This window comes from Chelonia mydas, chromosome 13, assembly GCF_015237465.2.
Source record: "Chelonia mydas isolate rCheMyd1 chromosome 13, rCheMyd1.pri.v2, whole genome shotgun sequence".
Taxonomy (NCBI): domain Eukaryota; kingdom Metazoa; phylum Chordata; order Testudines; family Cheloniidae; genus Chelonia; species Chelonia mydas.
The window spans coordinates 20,705,676-20,729,430 of record NC_051253.2 but is presented as its reverse complement, the minus strand read 5'-3'; the positions used below and the strand labels follow the sequence as shown (position 1 = coordinate 20,729,430).

The window sequence follows — 23,755 nt, the reverse complement described above, 5'->3', positions numbered from 1 at the left end:
AGAAGCCATGATGCGAAATCCAGTCGCAACCACAATCTTGCTACAGTGACCTTAACCGGTCGCTCCTTCCGTCTCCCACTCATGTCTGTTCGGCACAGAACACTAACAATGGAAAGCCTGTGATCTTTGGGGCCTCTCCAATGACTGAAGTGCCCAAGCCTTACATGTCCCCTAGTTTTCATCTGCTCCTGTGGTACTGTTGGAGAAACACAGCCCTGGAAGAGACAGGCTGTGGGATTCATTAGACCTACCAATAAAACTGGCTGCTTATTATTGTTGGGTCTTTCAGCATGTGTGAAAACTGGAATGCCAGAGTGGCTGGAAAAATCCCCATGGCAAAGGAATTATTTAGCATTTGTCAAGTCTAATTTGCCTATGTAAGCACTTGGTTCCTTCTCCCCACTCATATCCCTGCATAACAGGCCTACGGTAATCCCAGACAGGCATGTCAGTTGGTAGCCAATAGCCAAGGGACCTCAGTGACTTCCTGGTGTTGCCTCCACAAGGCGATGACCTCTAACATGAGCACTTTGCTCTGAGCCAGCGGGGAGAATATGAAAATAAAATTAATTACGCTTTATTTTTCCCCTTGGAGCCTTTGACAGCTCTTCCCCTGCCTGCTTTTCCCAGAGGTTTCCCAGGGGCTGATTAACCTCCCTGCCAAATGGAGGAACCAAGTCAAACAGAATTTGATTGGGCATGTGTTGGTTTTTTTGGTTAGGTAGCCTACTGGAAGGACTCGGTGGGCTCTGTGAGGTGAGGGATGGAGAGGGAGAGAAATCAGCTATTTATAATGCTTATCCATACCAGAAGAAGAAAGGCTGCTTGATTTTGCTTCTGAATGTCACGGTAGGAAGCAGACGTTATTATTCAATTATTTATACAGCAGATTTAGTATTTGGGTAAAGCAATTTGAGATCCTTGGACAGAAGAAGCTATAAAAGTGCAAAGCACTATTGTTTTTACCTCCAGAGATGAAATCTGACTACTGGTGGCAACAAGAAGAAAACCTCCACCAGGGTTCTTCCCTCAACTGGTTGAGGAGAGAAAATGAAGTTTCCTAAGGGATTTCTTTACCACAGAGGAAGTGGAAAATGTGCTAAGGTGTATCTAGCCCAGAACTTTGTTGGCACTAGCTCATTGTCAGTATCCTCCTTATTCTTCTGTAGTCTATCCACAAATGGAATTGCTGTTGCCTTCGCCGGGAGCTATGCTGGTAGAGTGGCTGCAGAGGCAGAGCACGAGAGAAGCTATTTTTAGAGCTGTGTAGGAAATCCTGAGACTTTGAATTTTTTTCTCTTTTTGAAATGGATCAAAACCAAAAAAATTCAAAATTTCCCACGCAATAAAATTCCAAAAAATAATTTGGTTTGGATTGGTCCAAATGTTTTGTTTTAATACAATCAAAACATTTTGTTCCAATTTCAACTTCTTTTTTTAATTGTTTTAAATTTAAAATACAATGAATTTTGTTCTGAAAAGTTGTTTTGGTACAAAAATTAAATATCAAAACAGGCCGTTTTGACATTTTTAAACTATTTCCCCCATTTTAGTTTTGAACGAAAATTTTGTCAAAATCAACACATTTTTCGGAAATGTTTGTTTTGACAAAATGGCATTGTTCTGATGAAAAACTATTTCATGGAAAATTTTCTGAGCAACTCGAGTTTTCTTTTGTCCTGATGTTATGGAATGATCCGTATGTTATAAAGCTTATCTGCCCTTTCCACTTTGATACAGAGAGCAACACATGGATCAGCGCGAAGCTGCCTATGTGGACCTGAACAGTAACAGAGGGGTATGGGACTGGAAGTAATTATCTGTCCACTTAATCCCCAAGTATTGGTGTGTCACTTCAGATATGTTACCTCCATGGTATGATTTCTGGGAAGTCAATGAAAAGAATTTAAGCCCGGGACAAGAGCTTCCATTTTTACCCCACATAGCAGCTTCTTTATTTGTTCCTTATTAAGAAAATTAGAAAACAATGTACATATATTCTGCTTTGCCTTTGCTGGAGAACCAAATTGCTGAGCCTGTAAATGCACAGTTCATTGGCGCTCAGTCATACCCATAGGCCAGATGGACTGAGGCATATGGCAATAATAAAGGAGATTTAGTAAATGGGATCCAGGCAAGAATAAACCAGAACCATGACCATTTGTAAAAAGGGACACTGAGGAGGTTTCCCCTTGTCTGTAATTGATTTAGTTGTGTGTTTCAGTATGGCCCCCTACACATTCTCTTGCCCTCTGAGTGCAGGATATTCTTGACTATGCTTGTTGCCAAATTAAGCACCAGTGCCTTCGGCAGCTGTCAGGGAGTGGGGACAAGATTTTTTGTTCACTCTCTGCCCTTAAATCGAGCAAGCTAGTGGCAACACTTTTAATGTCAGTTCAGGGCAACAGAAAGGGTTGGGCTATCACTGATTGTACCCTGGCTGTCTATGCACTTGATGCAATGCAGGTGAGTTGGTCATTGGCTAGCAATTCACCTGGAGATGCAGCCACAGCACTGGCCAATCAGTAGTGCCTTTCCTAGGTGAGCAGGGCTTGGGAGGAAGATTACAAATAGATGAGGTGACAGACCAGCAGAAAGCAAAATCCACACTTAAGAGCACAAGTTGGTCTCACAGCAGCATCATGGGGTTTGTTGCCTTCACTTGAAACACTGGCCAGATCCTTCTCTGCAGCATTTACTGAAGTTACTTTGGAAGGAAATTGATTCATTGCATAGAGGTGCCTGCATAAGGTAGGATACCAGATTAGAAGGGTTATTGGCCTCCTCTGGTCTGAAAGACTTACGTACTTATACCTTTATGTTGCCTACTGCTTTGGAAGGGGACTGGGCAGCAAATTACCCCCTACCTTCAGGCCAAACCCCATATCATTTACTACAGTTGTTCTGCCCATCTCTAGAAGTTGGTTCCATTTACTGCTGCTGCTGTGGACTAAGTGAAACTTTCATAGTTCCATTTCCTCCAGATAAAACGAGGAGGGAAATTCCATCATTTGAGTGTTTCATCTCTTCAGCTGTTCATCCACAAAAGAGCGGGAAACCCCTTTCAATGGAACTTTCCTTGCTGGAAGTGTCCATGGAAAAACAGCAGGGGAAAATCAAATGGCGAATGATACATGCAGCCACATGGAGTGGTACAGCACTCTGCTTTCAGCTTCTTTCATAGGAGGCAGCATGGTCTAGTAGATTTGGGCTGGGAACATAGGTGCTGGAATTAGGGTTGCTGGGGGTGCTGCCGCAGCCCGTGGCTTGAAGTTGTTTCTATTATATACGGGGTTTATAGTTTGGTTTAATGGCTCTCCACGCCCCCCACTGTACAAATTGTTCCAGCACCCTTGGCTGGGAATCAAGACTTCTATGCTCTGTTCCTGGTGCGGCCATGAATTCTCTGGCCAAATCCAGCCCTGGAGCAATTCCAGAGTTGTGAGGTTCAGTTAATATTTGTAGAGAGCTTAAAAGATAACGGGGTAGACTGTCTGCTGGTGTAAAGTGAAGTCAATGCACCTGAACTAATTTACACCAAGAGAGAATTTGGACCATAAGGCTTTGTTCTCTTTTCACTCTCTCTTGTTTCAAAGTAGTATAATGCCATTGACTGCAGTGGATTGCTCCTGATTTAGCCTAGTCTGAGTGAGAGGCCTAAAAAGAGCTACGGATGATTATAATTTTGTATTAACCATTGACAGGCAGCAGAGGCTAGGCAGTTGGGTCCTCCTTTGAATCCAGGCTCTATTTCAGAGGAAAATGGTTGAAATGGCCAAACACTCTTTTGTTGGTGAGACTCAAAATGGCTCTTGTTTTGACTCTAATTGTGCCCAAGGTCTAAGGCTGCTTTGTTCTTCCCAAAATGGCTTAGTAGGAGAACCCCCGGGATTATTTTTACTGCTTGAGGTTGAGCAGCCTGCCATCGGCTGATGGGAACTTGGGCTGCCTGTGACTGGGAGAGAGAAACAAGGAGCTTGGCTCCTTCCTCCATCCCTCTGGCACCTGATAAAAGCCATGCTAATTTCACATCCACAAAATGAGACCACCGACCAGGTCTTCAAAGTGCTGGGAGAATTGGGAATTCACTTTCAGCAATGGATACTGTACACTACAAATATGAAGGGCCCTTAGATTTGAGGACTTGGGGCATAATGCAAAGTAAATATACTCGTATAGTTATAAATACACAGTGAGTGGAGTAAAATCACATCTGAGTTATCCTCTGGAATATTGGAATTTTGTTCTGTTTTGCTCAGGAAAGCAATTATTCACTGTGTTCTGAAAATCTGTAATGTATCCACAATGCCGTTAAAGTTAATTATATCTTATGGTCAGACAGCTTCTATCACTGGTGTCTTAAAGAAATCCTTCTGCCCACCACTAAAATGCAGCCACTTCTGGGGGAGAATGCAGCAGCTGCTTGCCCACTTCCAACAACACTATACATCAGCTTAGGAAAGGAAATGAAGATGAATCCAAGGTCCAGTTGAAATGTCAATTGTGAGTTGAAGAGAGGCATGCTGTAATTACATATATGGGAATTTGGCTAGGACTCTGGGCTAATGCTACTACTCTTGCAGAAATTCCTATGGGAATTTTAATGGTCAAAAGTGGTCAGAACCTCAGTTGAATGTCTCAGGGAAAGGACAGCCCCTGTAACATCACAGTGAGCCCCAACAACGTGGAGCTTTGGCTCAACTGGGACTAGGAGGGAATAGCGCCACTTAATGAAATACCTACACCAGTTCCTACAGTACCCTGAGTTCTCCTTGGAAGATGTTTTTGGGGTACAAAGCAGGCTGACTCTCAGCTTGTCCAGTGAGACCACAGCCCAGAATGTTTGCTGACAGCAAACCCATTTTTGCCACTGCTGGTTTTTCCATCGGTTGTCTGAGGGGAAAGGGATAGAAATTCTCTCTCTGAACGAGGATACATTTAGAGAGCAGGCCCTAAGAACGAGAGTTTTGGTTTGGCTTTGTCAGAGAGTGGTGTTCCAATAAAAAGGAGAGCACATCAGGACACTGAAGGGCTGGTGCTTTCTCCTTCAAGGAATCCCTGTGCACTGAAAGGTACAGAACTGAACAGGGAGGGGAGTTTTGCCTTGTTTTGAAGAGTAACTGAAGCTGAACGAAGGATTCAGGGTGCATAATTGAGCCCTTTCCCTGCTCACAGTATGTCTCTGAAGAGATGACACTTTCCTACATTACATTAGTTATTCTCACTTACTAGATACACTTTTTGCAGGTTGTTTCCGCTCCCCCTCTATGGATCCCTCTACCCTGCAACAGGGAGCATGCGTCCCTGCTCGAGTGGACAGATGTGGTAGCTCTGCTCCAGCCAGCACATTTTAAAAAAAGTAGCATGGGTGCGATGGCATGGGGGCAGCTCAGTGCAAACCGGGCAGAACCCCTGGATACGCACTTGGGCAGCTCGTCCAGGCTGCTGCCTGTGCTACCCCCAGCCAAGCTATTATGTTTAGTGCACTAGCTGGAGCAGAACTAGCGTGTGTCTGTCTGCTCGAGCAGGGAAGCACGCTCCCAGCTGCAGGGAAGGTGTACCCTATGCGACTGGTTGCTAATAGGTCAATATCTATATTCAATGCGCTGCTAGTACGACAAATATAAACGTCTTAGCTGCGAGTGGTCATAAGTCACATGACAGTGTTTCTTGTTCTCTGATTGGCTGACCCTCACTCAATCAGCAGGAGGGCTGGAAGAAGCCATTGGGACTTTGAATGCCTCAGGGAATAGGAGTGGGGATAGATAAACAAGATTAGGGAACTTTAGACAATGTTAAAACATTTCCCTTCTGGGTAATGTGCCTGGCCTTATTATCCCTAGAAAAGTTAGGCAACTAAGATTTATTGGCTGTCAAGGGTGTTTACACTGAATTTCTTTCATTCCATGCACACAAAGTGATTGCATGTGTAGCCATGCTCCTAGCTGTGAAGAGTACAGGCAGATGATCCTGAGCTGGCTCATCTCCCTCTGTGCCTGGGCTCTGGTATGGGGTTTGGGGAACAGTGTCCAGCTGCCGTGTATAATGGAGCCACAGGTGTGAGAGCTGAACCCTTGCTTTCTGTGACCACTGGTGCAACCGCAGCGCGAGCACGCCAGCGTTTGCAGGGCTTGAGCACAAAGCGGGCAGGAGCCCAGCGGCAGCAAACTAATTTCTTAAATCTGAGCTAATCTTCGTGGAAACCGTTTTGTAGTTTTTGTCCAGCTCTGATGAGAATTCTTAGCACTTTAGCAGCTCTCTGCACCTTTGAGGTGCTCTGCCAAATGTAGCCAATGGATTTAAATGGTGTACTTCATCACAATAATAAACAAAAGCAATCTATTATTGTGCTGCTATCTGGATTTTTCAAACAGGCTCTGCCTCATTCCATGTGATTCCTGGAAAAAACTCAGAGTGGCCCTTTAAAGCCAAAATGACGAATGTTTTTCTGGAGGCTCTGGAAAAGAAGTCAAGGCTATTGGCTTCTGCGTCGCCGACACCGGCCATTGATTCACTGCAAATGTTTCATATTTGGCCAAACTGGCCATCGATGGAATAGTTTCTGATTTAGCACTCCCGACCACAGTCAATATCCAGATGGGTCTCATTAGCTCCGAAGAGACTGTCATTTTCATTGGCTGACGGAGAAATACTTCAACCATCGCCCCCTCCCCCTTATTCCCAGATACACGTATAAGCCCCTGTAATGAGATTTGCAATGGAATCCTGGTCATTTCAGCCCTGAATGAGCGTTGCTTTTAAAAACACTAAAATCCCACATCTACCCACTCTCAATTCATTCATCTCAGCAGACTGGTTTGTAAATTTTATGCAACCTTCAACCCTAAAATAATGTATTCAGCAAAGCCTCTCCATTTACCCTGCTTCAGATTTCAGAGCCAGCCAATACAGTTGGCTTCTATTTTGGTTACATTCCTATTTCCCTCCCTGCCACTGCCAAATAAATTAATTAAAGTGCTTTTTTTCCCTCCTGTTCTTCCTTCTCTTCAGTTGTCCCACCCTTGCCTTCTCTTCCTCTCATTCTCTGCCCTTTTCTCTTTCTATTTAGTCTGTGTTCAAAATTCAGCACAAAAGCTCTCACAGAGCACTGGGCTGTGACCCAAACAGTAAAGAATGTTTATATGTTGGTTGGCTTCCACATGTGTGTATTAATACGGCTCTCTCACACACAGTTACTGGTGCCTTGTTAAGGCTGCCAGCCAAGTGAATCCAGCCAAAGTCAAGGCATCTGGGCCCTTTTTGAAGGCACAGGAAAAGGGGGAAAATCAAAATAAAAAAATCTCAGGGCTTTAGAAACTCTACCAGGCCTTTATTTTTTTAATGGAAGCCAGGATGCACTCTGTATGCTCCGAGCTGCTTTGCAGGCAGTGCCTTCCCAGAGAAACGAATCGGTATAATGCAGCGATGGTACAGAGGTTGCCCCTATGTCACACTGCTAGCAGCTCGGCAAGGGTAAGATCATTGCCCGTAAGAGGGACTCATGAGCAGGCTTAAGGAACTTTGGTTTTGGTACTGGCTGAGACTGCTAAGTGCAGGCTAAGTTCACAATGAGCGTGCTCTACATCTCCATCCCGTCCTTGCAGACATAAACTAACTCCTCATTAAATCCGCAGTGCGTTGCCTCGCCTGCTCATTAAAGCATTCCGCATCCTGTTGGAAAGGAAGCGCAGGCCATGTACATGTGACATCCTGCATGTAATCCTTGCACGTCATGGGGTAAGGATGGAGATGCAGCGGCAGAACTAAGGGACTGGGGCGGTGAGGCTTGAACCGCGCATGCCTGTTCACACAGGGCCTCATGTTCCTTTGCCTTGGACCTTGTGTCATCATTTATATTCGTGGAAATCTGAATGGGAGCATTTTACACCCACTCTGCCCAGGGACAAATGACAGCACCTTGTGCCGGGCAGAGGGCTGCCAAGCCCAGTTTGCTCAGCTCTGGGCAGAGCTGCCAGTCCCTCGATTCCATGAGCACTAAAATTCATTCAGTTAAGAAGCTCTTGGTGTTGGACATGGCTAAAGTGTCATGTGTGCTTGAGGGTCTCTGCCCCCTCCCTGTGCCCAGGTGTAACTTTCCTGGGTAGCAAAGTGGGTTAATCCATTTAGGTCCAAATCCTCCTCCTTGTGGTCTGCCCAAAAACCAGATGATGCAGTATTAGCACCAGAGGGTGCTGAGCGACAGCATTCCTTCCCCATGACTGCAGTTCTGAGTTGGCAATGGCCCTTAACCTCCACCCCACACACACACATGCTGTGTGGATGCCAGGGGAGGACAGGAACATCTCTGTAGCAACTGATCCTCCAGCCCTACTCCCCTGGAGTGTTGGGGGACAAGGACCCACCACCATGCCAAGCTTCATGCCACTCACCCCTTGTTTGCCTCCCCAAATTGTTGCCTCCCCTTATGCAGTGAAACCACCCCAGTTCTGCTGCTGGGGGCCCCCCCACACCCACAGGGGATTGGGCTCATCTATAATCAGGGAGAGTCCAGGCAGAATAAAGTGTGTGTAAGACATCTCTGAGTCCCCCATCGCTGCAAAGGAGAGAGGAAAGGGTTGGGAGGATGCTGTCCTGGTTTTAGGCTGTGGTTATTTGGTATTTATCATCTCTGTTAACATGACTGGGAGCTCAGTTTAAGAGCGCTGTAATTCGGACCAGAGCAGGTTCATGGTATGGATGAATCCCTCTCTCCATGTTAACTGCAAACAATGTTACTCGAGAACATGCCGTTAAATTTCCGGCCAGTGGGCTGTCTGAAGAAGCTCCATGAAGTGCTGCTCTGAGGAGATGCTGGTGAGATGGGGATGTGTATTCCTACTCTGTATCTGTGCTGCCTGGGGCAGAACTCTGGCAGGAGAGATTCCTATCCTGAGGAATGAGATGGTTCTTTCCCCACCCATTGGGCATGCTACCAAGAGAGGGTCCCAGTCAGTGCAGTGGCACAAGAGAGAGAGTAGAGGGGTGGGGAGACAGGAGAGGAAACTCCAGAAATCAGTAGTTTAAGTTCTACCAAGATTCATACCCAAGGTTCTGGCAGTTCCAGATCCACACAGAATGCACCTCCCTGCACAGGTCTACCTTTCCTTTGTAAGGAAAGGCCATCTTTCGACCACTGCCCTTCCTCGGTCAGAGACCGCAACTTGAAAGTTGGCTGCAGGTTCCATAGCCATCCTGCTTGCAGTGGCTACCTAGGGAATGTACTGAATCAGTGTGGCTGCTGGCCATGTCCTTTTCATGCCTAGTGTGGCCTACTCTTTGGGCTCTGCTAGGCACCTGGCACCCTACCCCTGGTGGAAAGGAAGACGTGATTGCCTGCCAGTGTCTACATTGGCTTAATCAAGAAGACGGTAATACAGACAAATCTCACAATGACATGTCATCAGTCCTAGTGCATGGGCAATTCTCTCTAAGACTCATTAGAGGGCACAGTGACAAGGGGCAGCAGTAGATGTAGAGGGCAGAGCAGGGAATCTGATGCATGGCGTTCTACTCTGTGACCTCAGGAAATCTGTCTCTGGCCCTCCGTTCATCCCTCTGTAATATGGGCATAAAGTGCCTCCCTCTCATGGGGTGAGGTGCAGCTTGAATTAATCCATTTCTGGAAAAGTCTCGAGTCTTCCATGGGATAAGAGGGAGGGTTCCCTCATGGATCAGTAACTAGTTGAAAGACAGGAAACAAAGGGTAGGAATTAATGGTCAGTTTTCAGAATGGAGAGAGGTAAATAGCAGTGTCCCCCAGAGATATGTACTGGGACCAGTGCTGTTCAACATATTCGTAAATTATCTGGAACAAGAAGTAAACACTGAGGTAGCAAAGTTTGCAGATGATACAAAATTACTCAAGATAGTTAAGTCCAAAGCAGACTGCGAAGAGCTACAAAGGGATCTCACAAAACTGGGTGACTGGGCAACAAAATGGCAGATGAAATTCAGTGTTGATAAATGCAAAGTAATGCACATTGGAAAACATAATCCCAACTATACATATAAAATGATGGGGTCTAAAGTAGCTGTTACCACTCAAGAAAGAGATTTTGGAGTCATCGTGGATAGTTCTCTGAAAACACACTCAGTGTACAGCAGCAGTCAAAAAAGGCAACAGACTCATTATGAAAGGGAAGATAATAAGACAGAAAATATCATTATGCCACTATAGAAATCCATGGTACGTCCATACCTGGAATACTGTGTGCAGTTCTGTTTGTCCCATCTAAAAAAAGATATATTAGAAATGGAAAAAGCACAGGGAAGGGCAACCAAACTGATTAAGGGTATGGAACAGCTTCCATATGAGGAGAGATTAAAATGACTGGGAATATTCAGCTTGGAAAAGAGATGACTATGGTGGGATATGATAGAAGTCTATAAAACCATGACTGATGTGCGGAAAAGTGACTAGAGAAGTGTTATTTACCCCTTCACATAACACACGAAGCTGGGATCACACAATGAAATTAATAGGCAGCAGGTTTAAAACAAACATAAGGAAGTACTTCTCCACACAATGCAGTCAACTTGTGGAACTCGTTGTTAGGGGATGTTGTGAAGACCAAAACTATAACTGGATTTAAAAAAAAGAATTAGATAAATTCATGATGGATAGATGCATCAATGGCTATTAGCCAAGATGATCATGGATGCAAGCCTGGGCTCTGGGTGTCCCTTGCCTCTGACTGCAAGATGCTGGGACTGGACAACAGCAGATGGATCATTACATTATTGCCCTGTTCTGTTCATTCTCTTTGAAGCATCTGGCACTGGCTACGGTCAGAAGACAGGATATTGGGCTAGATGGACCACTGGTCTGACCCAGTCTGGCCGTTCTTATGTTCTAGAGTCTCAGATGGAAGGTGCTGAACAAATGTACAGGGAAAAGGAAAGAATGAAGATGTACATCCAGCTCTGACCTAGTCTTTGCCTCCTTACCCCTCTGAACCACTGTGAATCCTGCTCTGATCTAGCCCTTGCCTCCCTAGTAAAGCTGAACAAATAATTATTTCTTTTAGTTCATTTTGTCTTTTTTTGATATTTTTTTCAAACCATTCCCCAGAAAGCAGCAGCCTTTTGGTATCTTTCTTTCCTTCCAGTAAATTAGTCTTTGTCTTTCTCTCTTTCTTTACATTTCTCCGCATGGGGTCACATGGCTGCTATGTGAAGTCATGTGACTTCACATGTGGGAAGGGGAGACATTCTGGCTTCAGCATACATGGTGTTTGCTTTTGTAAGCAGTGTCAGGATGAGCTCCACCCTGACATCTGGTGGTGAGGTGTGGCAAGTTGTGAAAAAAAAAACTTCAGGGGCTGATCTCATTTGCATAGGCACACCCACCCCGCCTAGACTGAGGCCATAGCTGCCCAAATGGTCACTTCGGCTGCTGTGGGATCCCCAGTGTCTCTGTTATTGGGGCGGGAAGAATAAATTGTTATTACCCTGATTAGGGGAACTGTGCTTGGAACTGTACTTGGCCTTTTGCTATGATGGAGGGACTCACCATCAACTAAGTAGCACTCGCTAGGCAAGGGTCATGGGTTCCAAAACTGTGTGAATGGAGAGAGACTTGAGACAGGTATTAGTACCTGGTGGTGTGGGCCCCTTTGTGAGGGCCTGAAGCACCAATTGCACCTCTGTCTCTCTCCACTGTGGAATGTCAGAGCTAATTTTGGGTCTATTAAGAGTCTTGCTATGGGTACTGTGCTGCATTCACTTTGGCCTTATGGTGCACCAGCACTAAGGCCCCCACTACTATGAGCTGAAATCACTGAGAGCTGAAATCACTAAGAGCTGAAATCACTGAGCACTGTGTCAAGTAGTGGGGAGCCGGAAGATCTAGACTGCAGTGGTGCTGTTCGTGAGACGGTGAGCTGTGCAGAGCGGAGCCGTTTGTGAGACAGCGAGCTGAGCAGAGCTGTTTGTGAGACAGCGAGCTGAGCAGAGCTGTTTGTGAGACAGCGAGCTGTGCCGAGCAGAGCCGGTCGTGGTGGAGCGGAGCCGTCCGTGAGACAGCGGTGTGTTCGTGAGACGGCGAGCTGAGCAGAGCTGTTCGTGAGACGGCAAGCTGTGCAGAGCGGAGCCGTTCGTGAGACAGCGAGCTGAGCAGAGCAGAGCCGGTCGTGGTGGAGCGGAGCCGTTCGTGAGACAGCGGCGTGTTCGTGAGACGGCGAGCTGAGCAGAGCTGTTCGTGAGACGGCGAGCTGTGCAGCGCGGAGCCGGTCGTGGTGGAGCGGAGCCGTTCGTGAGACAGCGGCGTGTTCGTGAGACGGCGAGCTGTGCAAAGCGGAGCCGGTCGTGGTGGAGCAGAGCCGTTCGTGAGACAGCGTAGCAGAGCAGAGCCCTGTGGGGCAGTCAGCTTCAGGACACGTAAGGTGCCCCTTACCCCTTTCCCCCACACACAGGCACATTTTAGCCAGACTGGGGGAGTAACACTATGCAGATGAACTTTTGAACTCTGGGGCTGGACCTTTTGGACTTTGGGTGATTTGTGGATTGCTGGACTCAAGAGACGTTTGGGTGCTGGGACTCAAGAACCCGAGGGAAAGGGGCATGCCCCAATTTGCTTGGGGTGGTTTTTTTTGCTCATGGGTTGTGTTATGAATCCTGTTGGTGGTGTTTCCCCAACATAATGCCACATTGTTTCTCTCTGTTATTAAAAGGCTTTTTGCTACACTCAGACTATGTGCTTGCGAGAGGGGAAGTATTGCCTCTTGGAGGTGCCCAGGGGGGTGGTATATATTTGTCCCAGGTCACTGGGTGGGGGCTCGAGCCGGTTTGCATTGTGTTATTGGAATGGATCCCCTAGATATTGAACCCGGCCCTTGTTGCTGCCAGCTCTGATGGGCAGAAGGGTTACACTTTAATGGGCAGAGCTGCCAAGCTGCTCATCTGAAAGACCCTGTGATAGCAGATGTGAGAGAAGATGTGGCTAGAGAGAAGGGAAAATAACCCTCAGGGGAATCAGATGTGCGGATCACGTCTGCCAGACACTTTCAAGCATGAGATTTGCATATTCAGGCCTCTGACCCCTGCTGGACCTTCCCTCGGGAAAACAATTAATTTTTTAGGAGGCTCCTGACAAATATTCCACTTGATAGAAGGGGTTTTGGTTTTAATTTGTACCTGAGTTCAGATTGGGAGCAGCCTGTTCCTCCATCCCAACTCATTGGGCGGGCACACGTGTGCACGAGAGAGCTATGCAGGGCTAGTTTTAGGGCTTATATGACTTTGTTAGGAGGGGGCACCATGGAGGAGTTAGGAGGAAGAAGGAAGCCAGTTTTTCCCTAGCAGCCAGTCTCCTTGTCTGTGGGAAATTTAAACCCTTCCAGCAGGTTACGTTTACAAAACTAACATTGAGCGCTTGTGCTTAGAAATGGAACTGACTTCCAGGACAACTAGACCCGACGCCCTCCTCCCCCCATAGGCTGGCTGTATGCCCCAGTGGGGCTCCACAGCTGACTAGTAGGAGCTAGCGGGCTGTGATTTGGGGATGGGGAGGGGAATATATGTATGGAATCACATGGTGAATAACTCCCTGCCCCGGCCTCTCTGTGCTAATTGTCCCCACTGAACCCTGCAGCTTGTTCATTTCAAACAAAAAAGTCTTGTAGGTCATTGCTCCTGGGATCCCACAGAAGATAGTTGTAGAGTCGGGCCACAGTCCTGCATTCCTCACATACCCAATCCTCCATTGACTTCAGTGGGAGCAGGAGGAATGGAGCAAGGGTTGGGCCCTTTGAATGTACTGTTCTGAATGAGCACTTCATGGTAAAGAGAGGCAGGGCACAGGGCCACCAAACCAACACTATTTAGCAAATATCTGGCTATGAAAAGAGATTAGATGAGTACAATCGCTGGCAGATTTCTTCCTCCTGCTCCTGGATTCCCCCTTCCGCAGCCCAAGTTTCAGTCTCATGTCACTTCCATTCAGCCTCACATTGAGGAACTGTCAATGGGGTTGATGGATAATGACTAATGGGGACCAGGGCTTTAGAAAATTGACCTTTTCAGCTTGGTATGTACCACCTGCTCCTCTTCTCCCCATCAAGGGTCCTGGGAAATCAGTGCCCAAACAAGGAGCCGTTGCTATGATATCAGCATGCTGGGGGCCATGAGCATCATTGAGGATACTTTTTGGTGCTGGCGAAAAGTGCCAGGATGTCAGCCATGGAGGCTAAAGATCTGTTTATCCACAGAAAAATTACCACATGGGCAGTGGCAGGACATGATTCCTCCCACAGGCCTGCCAGTGTGCCTGGGCCTTGAGCTGCAGGGATGAGAGGGGAGTTGAGTCTCCATGGCCCCTCTGCTGAGACTGCTAACCAGGGGGACAGCCAGTCCCTGATCCTGCACGGCTCAAGGCAATGGGAACTTTGCCAGCAACTTCAACAGGGGCCAAGGTCAAGCTTTTAATGGCACGTGTGGTGATGGGGTGTGTGTGGAATATGCACCTTCAGGACTGGACTGAGACACCAACGTTATTTCACCGAGGTCACCAAATAGGCATCAGATTGTAGCAAAATTTGGTCACTTCTGACCTCAGCTAGATTTCAGCTGAAGCCCTATCACTAGTCTCTGGCCGAGGCAGAGGAAGTCCATTTTTAACCTGTAGAATAGGTTAAAAAATGAATAAAGGCATACTTTCCTGAGTGCAGGATACATCCCACTAAGACCCCAATTCAGCACAGCACCAGACTCCAGCCTGTCCCTGAGTCTGAGTTCAAATCCTGCCATGGGCTCAGAATGAGCTGCTATTGTTACCAGGGACACAAACCTGGCCTGGACTCAGAGGTCCAGATCCGCAGCTGGTGAAAAGTGGCCTAGCTCCACCGAGTCAAGTGATTTATACCACTTGAAGAGCTGGCCCGCTAATTGTCACGAGAGTGCTCTGTGTTGTGCAACTCCACAGCAACTCTTCACACTAATAATCTGGTGAGCATTAGATTTCCTGCCTCAGATGGAGAAATGAACTCCTCGAAATCCTGGCAGGGTTTAGCTGTGCAACGTGGTCACACAAATGGGATTGGCTATTCCAAGTAGAAAATGACTTTCAGAAGTAACACATTTGTTCCGAATTACAGTAATTACCCCCATCACTTTCCTCCGTGGCATTCACAAATGCAGCTCAGAAACATCTAAAAACCCCAGCTAAAGAATTACCAAATTTAGGAACTTGAATTGAGTTACATATATTGTCTTGATTTGGCCTAAACCTGAATTGGCGGGAAGTCCTTCTATGTATTGCATTACCGTGGAACATAAGGAAATCGTGTAATTAGTAATAGTATTTTTCGGATCCTACCATGCAGAAGCAACACTATTATACCCTTCTATCTCTAGCTACTGTACTCTGTATGCTGGATTTATGGTAATGGGATTGTATTTGAGCTTTAGAAAATGTGTCCATCACAAAATTTCTGGGCATGATTATGACAATTAAAAAAGTAGATAATACCTAGCTTTTATATGGCGCCTTTCATCAGGTGATGTCCACACCCTTTACATAAGAGGTCCGATTCCTAACCTGCACTTTTTACAGATGAGGATACTAAGGTCCAGAGAAATACAATGGCTTGTCCAATGGTCACCCAGCAGGCCAGTGACCAAGTTAGGAATAGAACCCAAGTCTCCCAGTTCCAGTCCAGTACTCTATCCACTAGGAAACACTGCCTCCCTCCTCTGCTGCCTTTGAAATACATTAACAAAAATCACACACTGGCCAATTCACCTGCGTACCCAAGCTGCGAGCTGGGCTGCCAGTGAGGAAATCCTCCCCACAAGGCCATGGGGCAGTAGTGGAGTTGCTCCATGGCAGCTGGGTTGTATTAGGACCCTCCGCGAAGCCCTTCCTCATGGGATGTAGGTTAGCTGGAGGATCTATCTGCTGACAGAGTCATCAGACCCATTCTGCCTCCTATCCCCCCACCCCCCCCAGCCCCGGAATATGGAAGTATCCTCTGTGGAGCTGAACTGCTTGGCAACTGGTAGTTTCTAAAGTGTGAGGGCCCAGCTGGACTCTCATGAGGACTTGCCTTGGCCCCTAGTACAGTACCTCTCCCCCTAGTGCAAATAGTAGGAGCTTAGCACTCCCCATGTTACGGATTTCCACCTTCAGCCAGACCCCTCTTTATAAAGTTGAACCACCATAACAAACCAAGCAACCTCGCAAACAAAGAAGGGATGAGAGCCAGTGAACCGCCTGTGATCCAGCACTGGCCATGGTGATCTCCAGGGAAACTGCTCTGTTCTTTCTGTTGGGAGGTGTCAGACAACGTGGGGTTATGCGGTGTCACATGGTATGTTATCTCTCGCGAGCTTGGGGTAGCCTGGTACAGAGCCAGGAGAGCTGTGTATCGCCCTGGATCTTGTGTGCGTACAAGTCCATGTTAGAACAACCTATCTCACCTGCTTTAAAAGATGTCCACTTCTGGGGTGAAATTTTAGTGAAGGAGATTGATGGTTCTGTTCGGAGTCAGGTGTAGTAGAGATACAACCTGGGAAGTCTTTGCCCTACACAGCTCCACCTATAACTAATGGCTATGTCCAGGCTTCACTAGTGATCTAAGCTGCCTTTGATGCTTACAAGCATCATGATGAATGACTGTTTGTTTTAACCCTCTCTCCAGCGCATGGATCTCTCCAAGCCTTAGTCCCTTTGGATTCTGTTACATATAACGAAGGCCCAGAGGTGGTATCTCCTGTGTGCACAGCGTTTGAAAGTTACTGGCATACATAACAGATTGCAGCCCCAAATGCGTGGACATGATCATTTGCCCCACTGGAAAGCTGGCCTGCGACTAAGATGACCTAATTGCATTCCATGGCAATGCCCCATCTCAAAATTCTAAGCAGGCCAGAAAACATCCAAGCTGTCAAAGGTCTGGACCCATCAGTCATTGTTACCCTCTGGGAAGAAGCGTCATGGATCAGGGCTGAGTCACAAAGAGAATATGCTTTGGTGTCAGTGTCAGCCACAAAGTCCTTTTATCTGCCCAGCGCTGTACGGCATGAAGCTCTTTAAATGTCTCTGCTAACTTGGAACGGTGTGGCATTGAGCAGGTGATGAGACACATCTCAAGTAACCAGGGTCATTGGTGCTGAATGGAGAACATTCCCTATTAAATTCTGTATGTGCCTCTCTTGTGTCTGCTGGTTTGGTCACTTACTGCTGCCCCGATGCTGCCTTTTTCTGTCCCTGATGTGTTTTCCGAATCTTTCTGTATGTCTATTCCCACCTCATCTGGGTATTAATACCACATTCAGCAGCATGATATAGGAAACCCTAGTAGATACTTGCAGTGGGGAACTTCCCCAATAAGACCCTCTTTCACCACTGTTAGCCCTTAAGTGCTACCTCCTTCCCTTGCTGCTTTCTCTTCCTTCCCTTGGCTTGTACGAATCCGTACCTGCAGTGCTCTCTGTATGAATGCTCCTTCTGTCCTGCCCTATTTCTCCCATATTCCAGCTCTGCTGTGCCCTTCCAAATAGGGTTGCGGTCAAACCTTTTCCCTCCTTTCCCCCATTACACCCTTCAGAGGAAAGGGAGGAGTCTCTGCATTAGAGCAGGAATCTGGAAATCAATATTCCTGGATGGTTCTGGGTTGGCCGCTGCCAGTGAGATCTTGGGGGAAGTCTCTTATCCCTGTTTACCAAACTGTAAAACACTTGGCATGAATATTGTGATGCTGAATTTGTGTTTCCAGGGGGCCTTGCGATCTTTGAGAAGAGGTACTATAGAGGTATGCAATATATTATTAATTTCTCCATTTCCTACCATTTTCCTTTGTATCCGCCCCTTCTATTTCACCCAATCCCTCTCATTGGAAATTTGCTTCTTCCTGTTTGAAAGGAACATCCTTTTTGTTTCCCCTCTGCGACACCATAAGATAGCTGGAGAAACCTGTTTCTCCTGTAAGAATAAGGAAAAAGGTCCAACTCCGAGAGCCACAGAGTTCAATTCTTGCATTTTCACACGTATGTCTTTCCTCTGACCGCCCAGGAGCCGTAAGAAAAAGCAAAGAAAATGTTTTTCTTTCTTCGTTTGTCACCATCTCTAAATGTTTACTACTCACGACAACTCTTGAAATGTCTGCCCCACTTGTGACTTTTTGAAGTTTGTGGAAGGATGGAGTGTTGTTGCTCTAGTTAAACAAATGCAAATCTGCCTCTTTCCCACCCTTCTAGGTGTTTGTTGGGACACTTAGCTCAGGACCTGTAGCACAGGACAAAGGGAAGAATAATTTAGACTTTCCAGATGACTCAGATGGTGCAGATTTGTTTGAGAGGCAGGTTTGTGCTTGAGGTGCTGCAAATGTAACCATCCACGTATGCTTATTTAAAATGGCCCTGCTCCGTGCTTCCACTCCTGGGCTCTCCCCATCACACACTGTGTCAGAAAAGAACCAGGGATACAAGGCTCACTTTGGATCCAGCCCCGCAACTTCCCCCAAGTTCTGGTGCAGAGACTGAGTTCAGGCCCATCTGGTTGTATGGCTCTGTGGGACCTTGAACTCAATGGAGAGACCACCACTGGGCTTTGCATCAGACCCACCTGACTCGCTGCTAGACCTCAAGTGAGCCACTTAATTTCCTCATGCCTTTGTTTCCTCTCTTTAAGATTTAGGAACAATGACACATTGCTGCCTTTACAAGGGGCTGGGAGATCTCTGCAGTAGGCGTTGCTCTGGAAGCCCTAAGTGGGACTAGTTAGTTATTTGCCATTTCCCCACTCATGTGCTGTCCAATGGCGAGGAAAGGGTTAAGAAGAAGAAATAAAAAGTACCTTTTTTTTGTTTTTTTTAAAGGAAAAAAGAGGGATCTTTCTGTATGCCAGAAGTTATATTAAAAATAATTAGCTGGCCTGTTTGAGGACAAGATCTGTTAAAAACATAAATTTTCCCTCTGTATATGGATTTTCCACACAGTCTCCACATTTTACATGGGTTATTTTTTAAGCTGAAATGTACATTATTTTCTCATGTATTTTTTTCCACTTTTCCCAAGCCCAGCTTTGCAGAGCCTATTTCTGCTAATTCTGCACCGTCGTCTCCTGTTTTGGATGCTCCTTTATATTCCCCCTACGTTTTCCCCCACCCCACTCCCCATTAATCCATTGTGGAATTTTGTCATGTATGGGTTGAGACTAGACCTATAACAAGCAACATATTTCTGGCACCATCAGCCAGGCTTGTGTATGGATCGGCCATAGGAAAAAAAAGTCCTTCTCTTTCGAAAGGCATGCAAACCTTCTCGTTACTGGAGGAACATATGGATTTCAGATAGAAGCAATCACTGAGCAAGCCTTTGTGTTTTGTAGCATTGACCTGGTGGCTGCACTGCCAGTGATATGCAGTAAGACAAGAGAGAATCGAGGTACAAAGGCCAGCTTATGGCTGAAGTGCAAAGCAAAATCAAATCCAGAAAAGCCTTGGGACCTTCAGGGGCAATTATAAGATGGACCAGAACTAGAAATCCAAAGGTAACACCTCCATCTGTCAGAGTTGCTGAGGTTGATTTGGTGGAGGGGGAGAGGAAACAGGGCATTTCAACTAAGAAGGTGCAAATTGAGTCAGAAAAATCCAAGCTTTTTTTTTTTTTTCATTCTAATTTTGTATGAAAGGATTCAGGAATCCCCACTCATGAGTTATCTGATGTCTGTATAGAGCCTTGTTGGAGGCAAGTTTCTTCATCTTGGGAGTCTGGTCTTAGGCACTCCAGGGGGATGATTCCATATTTCTTGAGGAGTTTAGCTCTCAGGGGAGGTCAGTGTTGTGGAAAGACAGGTGCTTTCTTTGGCAGCTTGGGTCAATGCCTTGGAGGGCCTCAGAGATTCGTACTGGGATGTTGAGTTTATCATGCTGTGGTAGGAGTGCCAGGGCAGTGAGGGGAGCACCGTGGTGAACCGTTCTCAGTGGTCAGGAGATGGGTTGCTTGGGCAGAGTCCACGTTGCCATCCCAATGTAGGAATGTTGGAGATGGACCTGAGCCACAGAGTTCAGCTCAGCCTCTGACTCCATTTCAGTCCCATTGTTGTTACCACTATATTCTTTCCCATGGAACATGGCATCCACACTTGTGTTCTCACTCTGTAGGAGAGTCTTCATGTCCAGCAGTGCATTATTGGCCAGTTGTTTCCTGTGTGGTGTAGCTTTCACCTACAAGGAGCAATCCATGGTGTCTGCATTTGCAGTGCTGTCAGGCCTCCTGGCCGTTCACAGCTGCAAGGACACATTTTGATGTCATCAGGAAAGCAGTTAACCCCCTCACTTCAGTCCAAGATGTGTGTCCAGTTTAAATCTCTCCCCTGTATCTAGGTGCTTAATAATACTTAGCACTTTCTTTGCAGTAATTTATTAACAGCAGTGGGACCAAGCCACAGAGTTTACATCCAGATCTTCTAGGGTTGGAGTGTTCCATTTAGCCCTTTATTCAGCTGGAAGTTCTGATCCAGACTTCCCCAAAAACCCATTGCAGTTGGTTCCAGCCCTAGCTACTACTTAACATCTCCATGAGGGAGGCAAGTATTAATATCCCCAACTTACAAATAGGTCAACCATGACATACAGGCTAATTGACTTGCCCAAGGCCACAGAAAGAGGCGATGTCAGAGCCAGGATTAAAACTCAGGAGCTCCTGGTTTCCAGGCTAGTGCTTAGGGCACTAGACAACACTCCATAAATGTTCAGCATGCCCATCCCAATGCACTGGGGAGGGCATGACTCTTCAGTAGCACTCCAGCCCACTCTTCTTGGCCACTACATGGGTCCAGTCTGGACCTGAACTTTCCCAAAGTTGCTGTGTTTGGCTCTGTTGTTTAAGCCCATCTTTAACATTATCTTAAGCATGTCCGCCTATGGAATGCAGCATTTACGCTACTGAAATATGCTGCTCCACAGGCGTGCCAGAGGGGACAGGGATACAGACATGCCACTGGCATCTTCACCCTCTGACAATGTAACAAATAGCTCAAGGACAAATGAAAGCCGAAGTTAAGCCTCTACTTTGTTTGTTAACTAGATGGCTGCCGAGTAGCTTAGGGTCAGTGTATGATTTGCTTTAAAATCACTTTAGTCTGGTGGGGAAACTCAATGGATTCTTAATTTTAAAGACCGAAGAAAAGGTAAGTCAGCCAAGAAAGTTAAAACACCAAGTTTATGTAGGCCCTACTGAAAACACGAATATTTTGTATTGTACATTGATGATGCCCACACAATTAGAGGAATAGAGTATCCACAAGAAAGTCATCAGAGAGGGCCATGCTCTCAGAAGGGCTCAGGGCCCATGTGCGTGTACCACGGCTGCAAATTGTGTACCAGGCAAACTGCTGAGTGTCCAAGGCCAGGTCTATACCGGGGACCGCCACTGGCACAGCTGTATTGGTCTGGGGTGTGAAGAGGTGCAATTCCTGACCAATATAGCTGAGCTGGCAGAGGCCACTGGTGTAGACGCAACTATATTGGCAAGTCTGTGCTTTTACTGCTATAGATTTTCACTTGTGGGGCACGGTGTGACTGTACTGGAACTAAGCACAGCTTTGCCATATAGCACTGTCCACGTTAGCTGCGCTTTGCTGGTTTAAGTAGACCAGTATTCCTACCTCCGTAAGGTGCTCCTAGTGTAGACATGGCTACGCAACCATAGCCAGTACAGGGTGTGAGCTGTGAAGGCAATTGTGTGCACACATGTGAGAACCCCCTTTTGACACAAATAAATAAGCAAATAATAATGGGCCCCAAACATTCACTTCAGACTTCATCAGACAAACTGGCATGGAGGGCAGAGAAAGGGAGCCAATATTTGCCAAACACACCCACTTGAAAGTTTAAAAAGTCCTTCCTATGTAACAAACAATAGTCCAGATTCCTGCTGGTGTTCATCTCCATAGGAATAGAGCGACACCAAATGACGCTAGCTGAGGATGTGAGCCAATGGGGATTAAAGGTGAACAACAAAAAGAAAACCTCTGAGAAAAGAATTCAGTGACCCTGTGATTAGTTAGCTGATCATCAATTGCTAGCAATAATATATTGTCCGGAACACGACAGTGACTGTTCGTCATCCCCTAGCTCCTGTCTTGGGATTATCACGGGCCAAGCTAAAGCTTTATTATGGTAATGCCTATGGGCCAACCAAGAATGAAGCCCCATTGTGCTAGGTGCTGTACAAACACAGAATAGTAAACAGTCCCTGCCCCAAAGAGCTCACAAGCTAAACAGACAAGATAGACCCAGGGAGAGGGAAGGGCTATGATATAACAGCAGAGTGAACAATATGCTGCCTTGCCATTGGGGTTGCAGTGATGTCCAGCAGTTAGAACAAAGCACTGGCAGACAGAACTCCTGACCTCCATTCCTCACTTTGCTTACTGTGGACAACTCTCTGGCTTTGTCTTCACTAGGGAAAAAACGTGTTTTAACACACATTATCTAACACAGGTTGAACTCCAAGCATAGACAAGTCTGTAGTAGTTTTAACATGTGTTAATGAGTCAAAGTATACTCTAGGCTCCCCATTAGGGTTTGTCTCAACCAGCTAACACTGGTTGAAAATACCTCTTCTCCCTTAGTGTTGACATAGCCTCTGTGCCTTAGTTTCCCCATCTGTGAAATGGGTATAATGACCCTGCCTCACAGGGAGTTGTGAACTTGGTCTATAAATGGGTATAAAGTAGCTCCTGAAGCTCAGCTGGAAGGTGCTGTGGAAGGGCAGATGCTGTGGACTGAGTTCACAGTTTCACCTCCTTGCTTCGGGCCGTGACTCAGGAATGTTGCTGAAATCCCTGACTGATTTTCTTCCTCCCAGTTTTGAACAGCCTTCAGAACAGGGTTATTCAGACAGCCAGAGAAGCCCAGACTCAGATGCCACGGGACTAGAAAGTAAATCTATCCTGTCTGCTTCCTGTTTCTTTTGAGATTCCCTGTCCCCATCCAATATTGAATCAGACCCCACTCCCATGGTAGGGCTGAAGCCCGTTAGCCAGCATCTCCTGCAGCCCAGCCCAGCTCGTCTCTCCATCCTCCCAGTCACTGAACAGTTTGAGGGAATCTCTTCAATACAGATGGGGTCGCTTTTAAGGCTTCATCCAAATCCCACTGAAATCAATGGGAGTATTTCCATTGACGTCAGTGGGTTTTGGATCAGGCCTTAGTGACTTAGGACAATCCCAAGTAAGTCTCAGGGTGGGTTATGGTGCCGACTGGGAATGGATTCTGGAAATGCCCTCAGCTAGGGCAGCATTTGAGTCCTCTGTTCAATTAAATTCTCTCGCACATGCAGTAGGATTAGCCAGAGCTCTGTGACCGTTTTCACTGACTTCTCCTAAAAGTTAAATACAGGACTTGAGAGAGCGGCCCATGATGACTAATGCTTTGCTGAAAGCGAAGTGTAAATATATAAACCAGAATTAATCCTGCCATTGGTGTAGGAAGTTCTCCCCTTCTCATAGGCACAGATAAGGGCTGGCTGCTCTCGCCTGGTCCCTAGAGAAACCGACTCCTTCATTCCAAACTGCACATCTGGAAGTTGGATCTATTAAAACAAACCCTATTACATAACAATTGACATCTGGAGCCTGTTACCACTACATTTTTAGCAAAAATAGTTTGTGAGATGATCTCTCCGAAGAATGTGGCAAGGGGGCCCTGAGCCAAAGTCCTCTAAGAACGGCTGTAACTGCTTTTCATAAAACATTCCCTTCCCCCCACCTCCATTTTGTTCGAGGGCTATTGTTTTGTATCCATGCACG

General features: G+C 46.5%; 1 long non-coding RNA gene across 1 annotated transcript in view; it reads left to right on the top strand.

Annotated features, from left to right (window-relative positions):
- The first annotated feature begins 2,594 nt into the window (after positions 1 to 2,594).
- Positions 2,595 to 23,755, top strand: part of LOC122462679 — a 74,147-nt gene continuing 52,986 nt past the window's right edge. Inside the window, exon 1 of the long non-coding RNA XR_006285390.1 lies at positions 2,595 to 2,751. This is a non-coding gene — a long non-coding RNA (uncharacterized LOC122462679). The remainder of the gene's footprint in view (positions 2,752 to 23,755) is intronic.